The sequence below is a fragment of the Manis pentadactyla genome, chromosome 5 (genome assembly GCF_030020395.1).
Source record: "Manis pentadactyla isolate mManPen7 chromosome 5, mManPen7.hap1, whole genome shotgun sequence".
NCBI lineage: Eukaryota > Metazoa > Chordata > Mammalia > Pholidota > Manidae > Manis > Manis pentadactyla.
In genome coordinates, this window is record NC_080023.1 from 96,756,584 (window position 1) to 96,772,862 (window position 16,279).

Below are 16,279 nucleotides of genomic sequence, written 5' to 3' on the forward strand. Positions count from 1 at the left end.
CCAATGAGCTCTGAATGGCTCCACATCCCCCTCATGCCCCTACATGCCCTCTGCTTCCAGCCACACTGGACCTGAGCATTGTTGGTTCCCCCCACCAAGGGGCCTTTAGACGTTTGTCCATGGGTAATGTGCTGCCTCCACAGCTTTCTTTCTTTGGTGAATTCTACTTTATCTTCAGATACCTGGAAAGAATTATTTTATGCTAATTAAACTACTGAGTGGGACCATACCCATTTTGTCTGCACGTATTCACAGCATCTATTACAGAGGTGGTGCACAGATGGTGCTTAAGAAAGTCTTTGAATTCATTAATTAATTCATGGCATAAAGATCCCAGATGATTTTTTTTAGAAGACTCTGTAGCCAAATAGGACCATAACCACGCTCTTCAAGTTCCTTTAAGGTGGAATTTCCCAAACTGTGATCCATTAAATATTAATGTTTTGTTAGACATTAATAGATGTATTACAAAATGGAGTTCTTTGGTCTCTAGAAGTGCTGAGTTAAATGAGATTTTTTTTACTGCAAGACTCCTTAGATCCTTTAATAACTTACTATACAATGTGAATCTTTTGGAGACCATACTATTAAATATAACCTCTTGATCACAAAACTCTTTTTAAAAAACACTCCTAACATTACGAATGACACAATGTTCCATATGCATACTTTGGCACACAGGCTTAAGGAATTTGGCCATACCTATCTTCAAGTAATTAAAATAAATGCCAACTAATAGATACTAGAATTGTTCATCTTTATCCAGTTATATTAAAACCTCCTTCTTTGATCTCCTGTATTATACAAGGTAGCTTTTGTTCTTTCCTTTTATGGGCTTCAGAATTTGAAAATAAATTACACAGTCTGTAGAATACATTGTTTTTATTTTGAAACAAAGACCAAGGAGATGGAAGCAGGACATTGTCATTTCTTCCTAAATACATTAATTTAGCAAATATTAATTGAGAGTTGTTAGTGTAAAAGGCTTGGTTCTGTGGGAAATACTTATTTGTATTAGGTATGGTCTCTGTACACAAGAAGTCTATAATATAAATGAAGATACAACCAAGTATATAATCATTGCAACATAAAAGCATATAATAAGCATATCAATGGAACAAAATGTAAGAATCCATTGCAAAAACAGATCACTTCTTTCTTTGACATAAGCAAAGAATACATAATGCATAAATAAAAACTAATAAGTGAAGTGAGAGCTTCACCTTAATAGCCTTAATGTCTTCAATCAACAAGAAGGTGAGGCTACCTGAAGATCTAGACTATGTAGGAAGTTAGGCAAGAGAATTGAGAAGATGAGAGAAGATTTGAAATTTGAGTTGTAAGGAATGGACCAATTTATCATCTAGCAATGAGTAATATGATTGTCAAGGAGTTTTGAGAACCCAATTGAAAATAGCATGAATTTATGGCGGATTCGTCAGCATGGTTCTATGATTAGCAAAGTCAAATGAGAGCAATGCTCTTCATAACTGTCCATGGCAGATGTGGTGGAACAAATCAACTCTTTTTTGAAAAAAAAAAGGCTATTTTGAACTATAATAGGCCATTAATCTTCACTGTTAAATCCTCAGGTCATTGAACTTTTTTTACACAGAGCCTGACGTCAATATCAAAGAACCATATATTTCAATTTGTGTTTCTGTCTTTAAAGTGTTGAAATATAAAATAATAGAGGACTCAGACTTTATCTCATGCTTGAGGTACTGTTGTTTTTCTATAAATACTGTATAATGATTGAGGGTAATGTCCTATACAGTTGTATTTCACTCAGAATACAGTGTGTTATGTTCCAAGTGGCTACACCTGATTTATAATTGTTGGTAAGATGGTTCTGTCAGGCAAGCTGTATTATGGCTTATTTTCACTTATCACATTCAATAAATCACTAGAAAAATAGGCCACAGGACATGTGAAACTCTGCAGAACAGAACTTAAACATCCATTTGCCTTATTATTGTGGTATGGGAGCTTCAATTTATTGCAAAAAGTGAATGGATGTTTTTTTCTCTAAGGTTCAAGTATATATGTCCAATGTTTTTGGCCTTTCTCCAGCAAAGGGATAATAGAGCTGGGATTATAATGCATCATTTTATACTTTTATATTCTTCATCATTTTTTGGTATTTCCAGCTCTGTCGCCACATTAGACTCAAAGTACATAGTGTTACTCTAGGATATTCTCAAAAATGGGAATCCTTAATAAGACATTTTACATTTTCTTATTATTACAGTTTGTCATTTCCCTTTTGTTCACTCTCTGTGTATACGTAGGAGGAAAGAACAGGAAGAAAGTGTCAAGAGGGAAAGAATACTTTTGTTCCTGCATGTCGACCTGAACAAATGAGCCGTACCCTGAATGGAGGTAATCATTAGCTAATAAGGATCAAGACTCTTTTCTCTTACTGGAGATTTCCAGTGTGAGAGTCAAAAAACAATCCCCACCTTGTTCTAGCACCTTTCAAGCACTTGGACTGGCAGAAGGAGCACCAACCCTGGTTGGTGCCTAGGTGATCTTTGCATAGCAATGCCTCGAACAGGGAGGAGAGCACTGAATACTCCAACCCCTGGTGCAGTCCCCAAGGATGGCAGCTGGTGCTGCAGCACCTTACTCTGATGACTCCCTGAGACCCAGTGCCACTCTGCTCTCTCTTCATGGATAGTTTGGTGACACAGCCAAGTTCAGATCCCGAAAGAGCCATTAACACTACTTGAATCATCAGCTCATTGTTCAACCCTTAGTCGGAGATGGTCCAGACCATCAGATTATCAAGATAGCAGATAGAAATAAATGCCTGCAAAACCTACAAAATCCACATTTCTTTTTGTCTCCTACTTCCACCTTCATGGCAGTTCCCTCTATATGTTCTCAAGGCTTCATGTCCACTCACATCCTCAAACATCTTGGCTACCTTGAGTGTCCTCTCTCAGTAATGCATTACCAAGATTCCTCTTCAGTGAATTACTCTCTTCAGTGCAACATCATGGTCTAGTATCACCTATATTAAAAAAGAAAGGTCCTGGTCCCACACATTTTTTGAGCTACCAACACTTTTTACTTCATTCTAATGTAGCCCAACTTTGGCCTATATCGTGCAGCTTTCAAGGTCACAGAGTAGAGACTTATTTCTTGTTTTTTGGGTTGCATTAGTGTATGGTCCTAGTTTCTCTCTCAGTTCACTTTTTAGGTGGCTTGGCACCTAAAATTGGCTCAGCAGCACTGAGTAGACTTATTCATAGAACACAAGGCGTGTCTACAGCTCAAAGCAGTGGCGTTAGTATGTGTTTTCCCCTGTTATTGTCTTACATGGCCATGACCCTAGCCAGGCAGCTTCCATTATTACATGGCTGATTCGAGTCCCCTGACTTTTCTCAGCTGTCCTATAAATACATGCAGGACCATAGAGAGAGGGTCCTTCTCTTGAAGCACTTTCCATGTTTTGTCCAGCTGGCCCAGTATTAATCTCATGTATGATGAATAAAAAAGGAATTTGTGCGTCCTACTGAGTCTATTGCTTCTACACTTCCCCTAATAAATGCACACAGGGACTAGTGTGTATGCGTCTACATTCCTCAACTCTAATGTACATTCTCATTTTACTCAGTCCTCATTTTACTCAGGCTTTCAGGAGCACTCAATATGTGGACTGTTCCCTCTCCTTTTTCTTCTCATAGTTCTCATGACTCTATTCCAGTGGGTCTCAAACTATAGAGCGAATCAGAACCACCAGGAACACAGAGCCCTCCCCACCCCCCAGAGTTTCTGTTTCAGTAGGTCTGGGGTGGGACCTGAGAATTGGCATCTCTGTTGCGTTCCTAGGAAATGTTGGTGCCTTTGTTCTAGGGATCCATTGCTCTATACTCTCATGGAAACCTCCTTTATCTTCACAAGTTCCCCACTTAATTATGCCACCGTCATGGACACTTATCATCCTCTTTGCCAGATTAGCCTGCTTCAAATGCCTCTAATTTATTTTCATAGTTCAGCCTCTCCCTTCAGTATTCATCCAGTCCCATGGCTTTATCCACTGTTTTCTTTTTTTTGAACTAGTCCACAACGTGGCTGCAGTGGGGTATGTGGGAGGCACTCGATAATGTGGGTGAATGTAGTAACCACAATGCTGCTCATATAAAACCTTCATAAGATTGTGTATCAATGATACATTAATAAAAAAATAAAATGAGCCCCTATATTCTGCGTAGATCTGCCTAGTCTTTACAGCTTGTTCTTCATATGGTGTTGTGGTGAGTATGAGGTGGTAAACTTCAATCACTTTGGCCACAACAGGATAACTACTAAAGCAGGCACAACAACACCTGGCAATCCAAGCACTGACTCTATGCTATTTTACAGTAGGTCTGTAAGATAAATTCAGAACCTAAAATATTTTCAGAAATAGTTAATTTTGTCTAGTTAATTTATATTAGTTGTAACTCCATAGCTTTGATTATTTTGAAATTCCTTGTTTAAAATCCATAGCATCATTTATAGTTTAATATAATATAATTACCCTGACTAGATAAACTATGTTAAGTTCTATTTTCAGTCATTGCCTGGAAAGATTTACATATGTCAGGCATTCTGTCAAGTTTTATAATTATTTATTGCATAATTGTATCCAATGCTAGGAAATGTTATTGGTAATATGCCTAAAGACAAGCAGTCACTTAACAACTTGAAGATGTAATTATTTAAACAAAAGGCTGTTTGACAGCATGATTCTGTCATGTTGGACAGAAGCACTTATCATCTTTTTGTGTAAGGAAACCAGTATTTACTTCTTTGGATTCAAAGTACTACAACTTGCTTCTAACCAGCATAATGTTTCAAAGGTGACAGGATGTACATGGTTATGTTACATGATATTAGAATGTGGATCTTGCTAAGAGACTGTCTCTTTCATTGGCTGTGAAGAAACAAGTTGCTATCTTGTAAGATGCCATATAAACAGGACCACATATCAAGAAGCTAAGGACAGCCTAAGGCTGACATTCAGAGAAAACTGAGGCCTTCTAGTCTGGTCGCCTGCAAGAAACTAAAAGCTACCAATAACTTTATGAGTTTGAAACTATATCCTCTCCCAGGTGACCCAGATGCAAACCCAGTCCTGTCTGACACTTTGATTGCAACTTTGTAGTGGACTCAGCTAAATTATGCATGACCCACAGATTCTGTGAGATAATAAGCATGCTTTGTTCTTAGCTGCAAAGTTCTTGGTTAACGTTGTACAAAAATGCATACGTAATACAATTGGGGATCTAGTTCTGTGATATTTTTCTAATTCAATAACAAGGAGAGAGTTCACTGGTTTTATTATAACAACTTTGAAGAATAATAAATTTAATGAGGCATTTATGAGGTAAAATGTTCTGAAGGCTCAATGCAGTTTCAATAGCTTTGTGAGCCTTATGCAGTGTTTACTGTCATAGATGATATAGAAGATAGGATGTTTTGATCTTTTGAATAATTAAAACATCATTGAAGAATACTTATGATCATTTCATGATTTCTGTCCAGGTTCACTGCATGGCTATGAGTACTTTATGAAATATGCAACTTTCTGTACATACGTTATTCTTCAATAAAATATGGAATAGTATGGCTATATTGGTGTGATGTACAACCAAATAATCTATATATTTACTTCTTATCACTAAGATCTAGAATGAGTATAATCTAAATAGGACCAATAAGACAATCTTTCACTTCACAGTTAATAATTTTACTTTAGAATTTATAAAGGCCAGGATCTTTGAGAGATAAAGCAACATCAGAGAACAATAAATTAAAATTATAGATGATAGATAGGTGAAAAATTGTTCTAAAATAGTATATGTCTTTCCCTGATTTTCTCTTCTGACAGTAGAATTAGGAATATTTGGGTTTATAGGCCTTCTATTTAATTGTATCTCCAAATTCATATCTGTTGTTCCAGTCTAGTCTCTTGATTTCTTTCGTGGTTGTTTTTAATCTAACTAAGGTTCTGAAAAGATATTCTCACTATTATTCTCCATAAACCTGTGTTTATGAGTAATCTTCACTAATTAATTCTATAGTACATAATCTTCTTTCATTCACCCAGCTCTCTGAATATGGGATGCTGCCAGAGAATCACTGAATCACTTTTTATTGCAAAAATTGGATCATGATTTCATGTTTAGTAAAAGGCTTGTTGCTCTGCTCAGACTGATGTACGGTCCAATATATCTTCCCACCCTTTTGCAGCAAAAGACTAACTGCATAATGTATTATTGTGGGGTACTGGAAAATGCACATGAATCTACATCTATAAATCTGTGCTCTAAAGTCTTTACCTCTAGATTGGTGAGGCATATTATCAATCTCAGTTGAACCATAGAACAGTCACTGTGTCATTGCCCTGGCTGAAAGAAGTTAATGCCTCTGTTGACAGATTTGTTTCAGAGAAAAAGCTATGTAATTTCCAAACCTTGGAATTCATGGCTGTGGAGAACAGTGGAGTGGAGTTTATCTACCAAGATTAGTGAATTCTTTACTAGAGCTGGAGACCATGGGGCAGGTAACTTGGTATCCTCAAAGATGCTCTGTGTACATTTTTGCTTATGGGCCTTTAGTCACAAAAATGTTTTTATTTTTCTTCCCTCACCCCCATTTAGCTCTATAATATGTAGAGTGATTAAAAATTACTGCTTACCTGTGCTTTAAGTAACTACTTGTTCCAACTTCTTACACTTGAACTTCATTGTCTTCCCTTTATTTTTTAAACCACTCATCTCAAGCAACAAACTTGACTTTAATAATTTCTACTCATACTGAATTCATCCTTTCCAGTGCTATAATCTAAAGATAATTTACATTTTTAAATGAGATGAGTAATTAATCATTAATCAAACACATTTGTTTTAAATAAATATTGAATGCCATACTATGAACCAGAGCAGATTTCTTTTTCTTTCTTCCCTCCCTCCCTTCCTTCCTTTCTTTCTCCCTTTGTTTTCTATTCTCTCAATATTTACTAAATGCATACTAGATCTGTGAGGAGGTACAGTGGGTAGTATATGCAGAATAAAGATATACCGGGCATGCTCACCTGAGGACTGTAGTATAAGAAATGAGACTGCATCAAATTCCATTTCTCCAAGCATCCCTAAGATCCCTGGGAGAAGGTTTATGAGGTTAAACAGACGTTTAACCCTCTGTCACATGTCCAGTAGTGGGGAGGGAGCACAAAGGGGCTCTGCTTTGTGTGTTTTCTAGGGAGTGGTGGAGCTCTGTGAATTTAGGGAACTACTAAATTAGGGGGAAAATCCTAATACACATGCCCAGCGCTGAAGTGGATAGAACAGTATGGTATCACTTACGTGAATTCTAGCCCAGAACTTAAAGTATTGTTTTATAGTTCTCAATAGGAAAGGCTTTAAATCTGAAAGAGTAATACAACCTATTGAGGGGTAAACTATCCACGTTTTCCTGTGGAGAGTTCAGCCTAGCATATACATCTGAAAACACTCGAAGGAAAATTGCTTCTCCCAAGTCATGGGAGTACAGTGTCCACAGCAAAAGGGGCCCAGAGAGGTGAGCGCCAAGAATGCTCAGAAACAATGGAGAACCAGTGGGAACATCAGTGAAGAAGGAATCGCTTGAAGTCAATACCATGGAAACTTCTCCCCAAGACTAGACTATCTCCAATAAGAGGCCCATGAACTTGGGCTCCTTAGAAATGAGATGAACAAAAGAAAGGGAGATAGCTAACATTTTTCAATACCTACTCTTTGACAAGTGTCTATTTATGTCTTTGAATGTGTTATGTTACTTATTTTCTTAAAAATCACCTGAAGTAGGCACTATCTCTGTTTTACAGACACAGAGAGAGAGGTCACACAGCATTGCCCAAAGCCACACAGGCTTTAGGGAAAATTCCAAGACCCCTACTCTAGAATCCAGTACACTGTGGACCCCGCATCTGGTCCTGCCTACCTGTCCATCTTCGTCTTGTTTTACTTTTGTGTAACATTGTAAACTTCCTGAATGCTGCTCTGAAAGGCTGTTTCCTACCTTTTTAATTTGCTTATGTTGTTTCCCATTACAAGGACACTGGCCCTGCTGCCTCGTCTTTCTTCACCGTGCTTGCTAAGACCACCTGGAGTTGCCACCTCCATAAATCTTTACTATCAGACAGGGTTAGCCGTTTCAGCTTATAAGACAACCATGAATATTTCCAACACAGCATTTATATTCACTGAATTGGAATATCACACTAGTCTGAGAACAGGAGCTCTGTTTTATTCTTCTGTATACTAAGTGTTTGGCATGAACTAGAGTGATTAAAATCAGGATGCAAATCAGAGACCCTGTGATTCCAAAGTTTAGAAGATTAAACACATTCACAATAATTATGACACCATGAGTTAGTGTAAAGCTCCATCAAAGGAGTGCAAATAAAATGCTATGGAAATTCATAAGGCTGGATCCTTCATATGTTGTGTGACTAGAAAGAATTTAACCTGTCTCCCAGTACCCTTCTTTTTCCACAATTAAGTATTCCTTATCCCAAACTGCAGAATTTCCTTGTCATTAACACTCCCTGACACAGAAAGAATTCATAAGAGCTAGCCAACACCTGTTTTTGTATTGATTCACATTTCTTAAGTTAGTGGTGGAGTCAATAGAATTCATATTTCCTTCCACAAAACATTTTTTGTTACTAGAGGCATGAAAATACTTTTATGTCTCTTAATTGCATTTTATATTGACATTTGGACTAACAAGTTCTACTCTTATAACGGTAATGTTCATTAATAATTTGTTACAATATTATTGACAAGTAAATGTATTTTGATATTATTATATGATTTTTAACAGTGATTTCCTGTGGATGTTATTTTGATGTTATTGAAACTTCTTGGACACATCAGAGGAACTTATAAAACTTCATGAACACTTTTAGGTAAGAATCCATTGCTTCCTAAATGAGGAAGTTAAAAGGCTTTAAATTATATCAGGAATTCTTTGGGTTAAATACAGGGAAATATTTCCTGACTGTAAAGTATGATATGCATGAACAAGAAATAATAAATTGAAGATTTAGAGTCTTATTGTCATTAAAGAAACACAGAGATTCCTATCTGCTTGGAATAGCTAAACTTAGACAATGCCTGCCAAGAAGTAGAAGAAGTAGACGAGGGATAGTAGAAGGTATGGCATTAGCTGGGTGACTTCTAGAAGAAATTTTCAAGATTGTTGGAAGGGTTTATATATTCATTAAATGAATGAAGTAAAGTAATAAGCTACAAATGTCAAATAAGTCCTATTGTCTCTGTGTGTGCCATGAGAAATTCCAGGTATTGAAACAAAGGTTATAGAAACTTAGCTCCTTACTAGTATTAAGCAACAAAAATTGAACTGAGTAAATTTAAACATAAATTGGCTTTATTCAGTGATTTATAAATTGGACATCTTTCCCTTTGCAATAGAAAGGATCTCAGCCAAGCTATAGAAAAGAAAAGGTTTTTAAAGGCAGAAAGGGTGCAGAAAAAGTAAATTATTAGCAAAAATATGCATTGCTTAGACAAGGTCACCTTCCTGAGGGGAACAATAAGGGTCTGTTAAGCAAGTGATCTCACTAGTAACTCCATACTGATTAAAGGTTACCTTCCTGGGGGGTTGAAGTTACAATTAGGTTGGGTATTAAGTCGTGGTTTGCTGGTGAGAGATTTAGCCCAAGTGACTCCATTTGGGCCCACCGTTTCCTTTTTAACACCAGACACTTCCACAGAGGAAAAATAATAGCCAATATTTGTAGGAAAAGAGGTTAAAGGGAAGATTTTAACAGAATATTCCTAGCACAGATTGAGGTTATTATATGTGCCCTTTCATAGAAACCTGTTTTTTTGTGAGTAAATATTTTAAAAGAGATTTTTGGTAAGCATGTGTGGTAGGCCAAATAATGGCCCCCCAATGATGTCTACACCCTGATTCCCCAGAACCTGTGGATATGTTACCTTACACAGCAGAAAGGATTTTGCAGATGAAATGAAAGTTGCTAGCTGACCTTAAAAAAGGGAGAATACTCTGGATTACCTAGGTGGTTCCAGTGTACTGACATGGACTCTTCAGTGGAAGAAGACAGATGATTCAGTGAAGATCTGAGAAGGAAAGTAGACATAGGGGAGATTAAGCATGAGAGGGATTTGGCCCACAATTGCTGGCTTTGGAGATGGAAGAAGGGGGCCATGAATAAAAGAATTCTAGTGGCCTCTAAGCAGCCACCAATAAAATGGGGATGTCAGTCCTATAATAACAAGGAATTGAGTTCTGCCAACAACCTGAACGAGGAAAAAACCAGATTCTCTCTAGAGATTCCAGATAGGAATGCAACCCTGCCGACACTTTGATGAGGTCCCTGAGACTTCTGACCTGCAGAACTGTAAGGTCTTGAATATGGGTGTTCTTAAACTGCTAAATTTGTGGCTTTGTTTTGGCTGCTAATTTGCATTAGGAAATATACAGAATGTGTTCTGTTATTTAACAACATTGACGTATTTGTAATCCATGACTCAATATACTCATGAAGATTGTCAAGATTTTTAGTTTTCTGATTTAAGACAGATGGCTTAAAATATTACATGAAGTGTACAGATTTTCACCTTATGCCCAGGGGAATGCAGCTCCTGAAGGATTACAGATCACGGTAACTGCATGAATGCTGACAACCGTTTCAGAGCCAGGAGATGGTTCTCTGCACTCAGGGCCCCATCTGGCCATGGCAGGTCTTCTGAACTGATGAATTCTATGATTCTAGGTATGTGTCAGCAGAAGAAAATGCAAGAGGAACTAACATTCTGGTAAGGGGCAGCCTAATTTGAAATAGAATTTTGATAATTTGAAATAGAGTTTTGATAAGTGTGCCAATTATCAAATCAAAGAGAAGGTGCACAAATACCCACCTTTCAGGTAAGTTGCTGATCTCCAAGAGCTGCTGTGAGCGTTTGGAGAGAAACAGCATGTAGACTGCTTTTATCATACATTTCCCACGTAGACTTCGGCCTCCCTACACCGGGCTGGCATCCTTGCTGCCTTCCTCATTTCCAGATAGCCCATGTCCTCCCATCATGCTGTCTCTGCTCTCATCCGTTCACTGAGGAGGCCCCAGACAGGTCTAGACCCTGTAGCAGATTGAGAGATGTCTGGTGCACACAACAGCAGGCATTAGCGAGAGGAAGTGCACTGCAGTCTGTTCACGTCAGCTCTCATGGCCCTGACCAGGATGGCCAGTTGCAAACGTGCTTTCTCTGCTTCAGTGTCAATGTAAATGCAGCATTTGCCATCCGGGATTATGCTTTTGTACTTCATCCCTAAAACAATTCTCCAAAGAGAAGCAGCAACAGCAAAACACAGATACCAATTCTTGAGCAATAAGCCTCTGTTTTACATAAGCAGTTAAGTTGCAGAAAAAATAGCCTAAGCTGTAACTGTGGAAATTTCACATGATCATACATAAGCAAAAAGGGGTTCTTTTTATGCTTGCTGATATTGTTACTTTGCTTCTTAATTACCTCATGAATACATGTTCCAGAAAAATGCAACACATAGAAACATTCCATTTTAAACAAATTTCACATAAATTTTATCAAGCACAAAAACAAAGATGCATATTGATTTCAGTCAGGAAAGTGAGGGAATTATTCTCCACCATCATAAAACTGACTGTGGTGAAACAGGTTCTATTTACTGCTTCACAAAAAGAATGATTCTGCTGTAACATAAAAGACAATGTGTAGTGAAGGTACTTCTAAGAATTTAGGTTCTATTAAAAATCTGTCTTAATACTCTGTTCTGCTATAATACTGAGTACTTTAAAGAAATTCTTTATTGCAATATGAGATTTTGTGTTAAAATAACAAAGGATAACAGTCATTGAAATGTAGGTATGAGTCTTACGTGCACATTTTAAAAGGGGGTGGTGGTGAAAATGAGGGCTTACGTAGGTCATTATAGCCACCATATTGAGAAAATTAAGAAGGAAGACAAAATAGAGATGAGAGTTAAACAGAAGGAAAAATAAAAGTTTCTGGACCATAATAATAGAATCTCTGGATCCAGTTGTGCCTGAGGCCAGATCCTCTCTTAACTTTCCTCCTATGTGAATCAAGACATTGTAATAATTTTTACACAAGCTAATTTATGTTTGGTTTTTATCATTTGCAATTAAAGAAATACTGCCTAATATAAACTGAGATCACATAGTCAGTACCCCCACCACATAAATCACAGATTTGGGTATTTAGGAGGATGCAAAGGGATGCACATTATCCCAAGATTCTAGGAATGGGAACATGTATGTGTAAAAGGATAACATTCCATGTGTCAGGATGCCTTGTCAAAAATCTATGTAAACAAAATGTACTGAAATGATTTCAGAAAAGGAGCTTATCTGTAGTTAGAGCTGTGAATAAAAGTTGAATGAGCAGGATTGATGTTGTTTATAATGGTTGGTATAATTCAAAGGAGGAGAAGGAAGTCATTTTTTAAATTCATGGTTTTGATGGATCTTAACTATGATAGAGCCACATTTTACTTGAAGGTTTTTTTTCTGTGATTTCTAATCCATGTGCTCACAATCTCCACATTGCATCACTCTGGGGATGCTTCATACATTAAAGTCTAAATAAGCTGCCTTGGATTTATGCACTACTAACTGGAGTGGGCACACTAATAAATGCTGCCTGGAAGCACCACCGAAGACCATAATGGAAGAGCTGGAGTATGGGGTCTAAGAGCAGAAGAGACTCATGGGTAGTCTAGAGGTTCTAGTCCAGGGTCTAGAGGTTCTCATGAATCAGTATTTAAGCTGGAGGTCCTTCTTAGTCAACAGTCAAGCGGTATCACAATTTTCCTCTGACAGAGCATTGCCTTTGCTGACCCACCCCGGGCTTCCTAAACAATGGCCAAGAAAGGGGCAGTAGAGTTCCGTAGCTGGTGGAGCAGAATGCGTCCAGAGGCAGATTCTCTGTAATAGTCAACTCAGCATAAACTGAGCTCTTTTCCAATTTTAAGGATGGCCTACACTGTGTAATTTTACAGGAAGATATTCTAATCTTTCCAACCATTTTCTTATTAAATTTATGATAGTTAATTTGGTTGTAAACTGGTATTTCTTTTTTAGATGTAATACATCCAAATATTTTACATGTAGTTGGCTCTTTATTATGTCAATTATTTAAGTTGTCTAATTAACTGAAGCATAATAATAATTGCTATTTTATTTTCTAATTAGAAATCACTTTTATCACTGCAAACAAGGATCCCTTATATAAACACCTAGACTGCCTCAGTGATTAGGCTATTATGATAGTTTGGTCTAATTTTTATTATTATATAATTTTGAATAAATAAGACTACATGTGACATACATGTAAGTGGCTTCTCCACTATTGCATCCTCCTATAACCCCTCCTACCTCAACTGGAAGATAACCAGTAACTTGATGTCTGCATTTATTGCTTTCTCTCTATTTGTTAAAATTGTTTCATAAGCATATATGCATCTCTTAACGACATGTTGTTTAGTTTTGCTTGTGTTTTAGCTTTGTAAATGGTTTCATACTATATATGTAGTTTTCATGACTTGATTTTTCTATTCAAAAGTAGGTTTCTAAGACCCCATCCATTTTATTGCTTGTGGCTGTATTTCATTCTTCTTCATTACTGGGTAAATGCATCATAATTTATCATCCATTCTTCTATTCATGGATGTTGGTGGTACCTTCAATATTTATTTTATAATGGACAATGATAGACTTTTTTTGCACTTTTCTTTTGAAACACACTTGTGGGTATTTTCCTAGAGTGTATAGCAAGGGGTTGAATTGATGTTTCACAGGCTATATAAATATCATTACAAGATAATGTTAAATTGTTTTCCAAAATGGTTTTGTCATTTTATATTTGTACCTGTGTATAAGAGTTCATGTTCATCTACAAATTCCTCAAAGCTCAGGATTGTCAAAGTATTTATTTTTCCTGGTCTAGCACACATTAATCATTTTGGTATTAATTTATATTTCCTTGACTACTGAACTTGAATATAATTTCATTTATTTATTAATCATTTCATCTTTCTTCTGGGAAATGTCTGTCCATGCCTTTTACTCATTCTTTTATTAGATTGCTTTTTCTTTTTAAAACTTATTTGAACATTTTCTTTATATATTCTTGTTTAAGAATCACTGGCCAATTATATGTCTTACAAATGCCTGACCATGGTTTGTAGCTTGTAATTTCTTTTTTCTGTTCTTTTCAATATCTTTTATTGAACAGAAGTTCTTACTTTTAAAATAAGCAAATATATTAAAATTTCATTGGGCAGTACTTTGTGTTCCCCTGAAAAAAATCCTTTCTTATGTGGAATAAACAACAAAGGGATTTTTGTCTTGTACTTTCTTCTAAAAGGCTTAAGGTTTTGCCTTTTATATTCAAGACTTTAATCTAGAACTAGATTTGTATTTATTGTGAGGTCGAGATTCAACTTCTTTTTTCTTCTGCTTAGCTATTCCTCTCAGTATGATTTATTAAATATTCCCTCCTTTCCCTGCAGTGTATCTTTTGTCATATATTGTATCCATATATACCTGTGCCTTTACCTGGGCTGTCTTCATCTAGAGAGAACTTCTGATCTGTTTAAGGCTGCATTTTGTTCATAGTCTTACTTGAGCATGGCTATGCCTGTCTTCTTACTCTGCATTCTTGACTATTGTGTTCAGAGGTTAACTTGTAAGCATAGAGGTGTTTTCAATATTTATTTTTAAAAATAGAATAAAAAACTGACCTGGACTGTTTTTCTCCTGCTGTACTATTTTTGTTTTTATGTCTTTTTGCACATTTTCCCACAAATGTTGAAAACTCAGGCAGTATACCACTTTCTTATAAAAACAGTCTCTATCCACTAACACCAGAAAACACTAAAGCCAAAACAAACATATGTATGTTCCTTGCTTTGCACTGCTGATGAGTGCCTCTTGCGTCTTAAGAAGGGGGAATGTTAGACATCTCCTTGGATTTAGGCATAAGGACATATATTATACACTACAATAGGAGATTGTCCCCAGTTCTTTAGGAACTCTTCCTCATTCGCTAGTTTTTTTTATCTCTTCACGTAAATATTTCCTTGGATGTGGCAACTGGAATAAAAAGTGGGTTGAAAGATTTAATTGTTTCTCAGAAACATTGGTACTGCTTGACTATTGATTAACAAGTACCTCCCAGCTTAGATATTGACTAACAGCCTCTAGTCTCTGGAAAAATTTCAGTGTTGTAGTTTTTACTAAGGAATGTGGTCCAACAAAGACTTTTAATTAAACAAAATGTACTGTTTACCTTCTTAACCTCTTTGCATTGCCTCTTTGAAAACCGTAGGGGGAAAAAGTACTATATGTATTCAACTAAAATAAAACACTTGTAAGTAAACTTTGGGACCAAATACGAGATGCAGGTGTGAGCTGGTAGAAGACTGTGTTATGCTTGGCATTATCCTGGGTTCTCTGAGACTGTAATTTTATAATTGATGACTAATATTGCCCTATTTCTAAGGAAGGTGGAAAAGATTTTTTGAGGGAAAAAATTAAGCATGATTCAAAATAGGAGTCCAAAAAGAATATTGGAAACTAAAGGCTACAAATCAGACTTAATCTAAAAAGGGGTATATACTAAAATGAATGTATCTTCTCTGGCTCATCACATGTCATTCCTTTCTTTTCACTGGGTTCAAGATGGGTCTCCAAAGCTTCCTGATCTAACCCACCCTTCTCCCTAGTCGCCACATCACATTGTTTACTTGGCCGTGCATTTTCAACTTAATTTTGGAATTGTGTGAAATGATTGCATTATTTAATTGCATAATTATTGCTTTAACTTCAAGTGTCTGATGTCAGAAACTTTTCAGATGATACATCACGTGACCCCAGCCTGCACTGCTGTGTGTTTTCCAATCATTTATGCTGAATGTCATGATACATATGTACGTCTCTGATATGTTCACTTTACCAAACCCTCACTGTAACCCTTCAGTACATTCTTACAAAAGCCTTCATTTCTGCTAAAATGATTTTTTAATCTGATAAGTGGATAGATTATTTAATGAATAAATTCAAAATTAAAATTCTGTAAAGTAGATTTTCCGTTTGGATAACTAGAGGGCTAAAGGTCAGAAGGAAATCTAATTAAAAGAAAGAACTAGCCTTTCTGCCAGTCTTTCAGCCTCAGTAAATACCTCTTGATTCATCCAC

General features: G+C 36.6%; 1 long non-coding RNA gene across 1 annotated transcript in view; it reads left to right on the forward strand.

Annotated features, from left to right (window-relative positions):
• Positions 1 to 2,331: 2,331 nt before the first annotated feature.
• Positions 2,332 to 16,279, forward strand: part of LOC130683941 (uncharacterized) — a 44,470-nt gene continuing 30,522 nt past the window's right edge. Inside the window, exons 1-2 of the long non-coding RNA XR_008998076.1 lie at positions 2,332 to 2,382; positions 8,860 to 8,944. This is a non-coding gene — a long non-coding RNA (uncharacterized LOC130683941). The remainder of the gene's footprint in view (positions 2,383 to 8,859; positions 8,945 to 16,279) is intronic.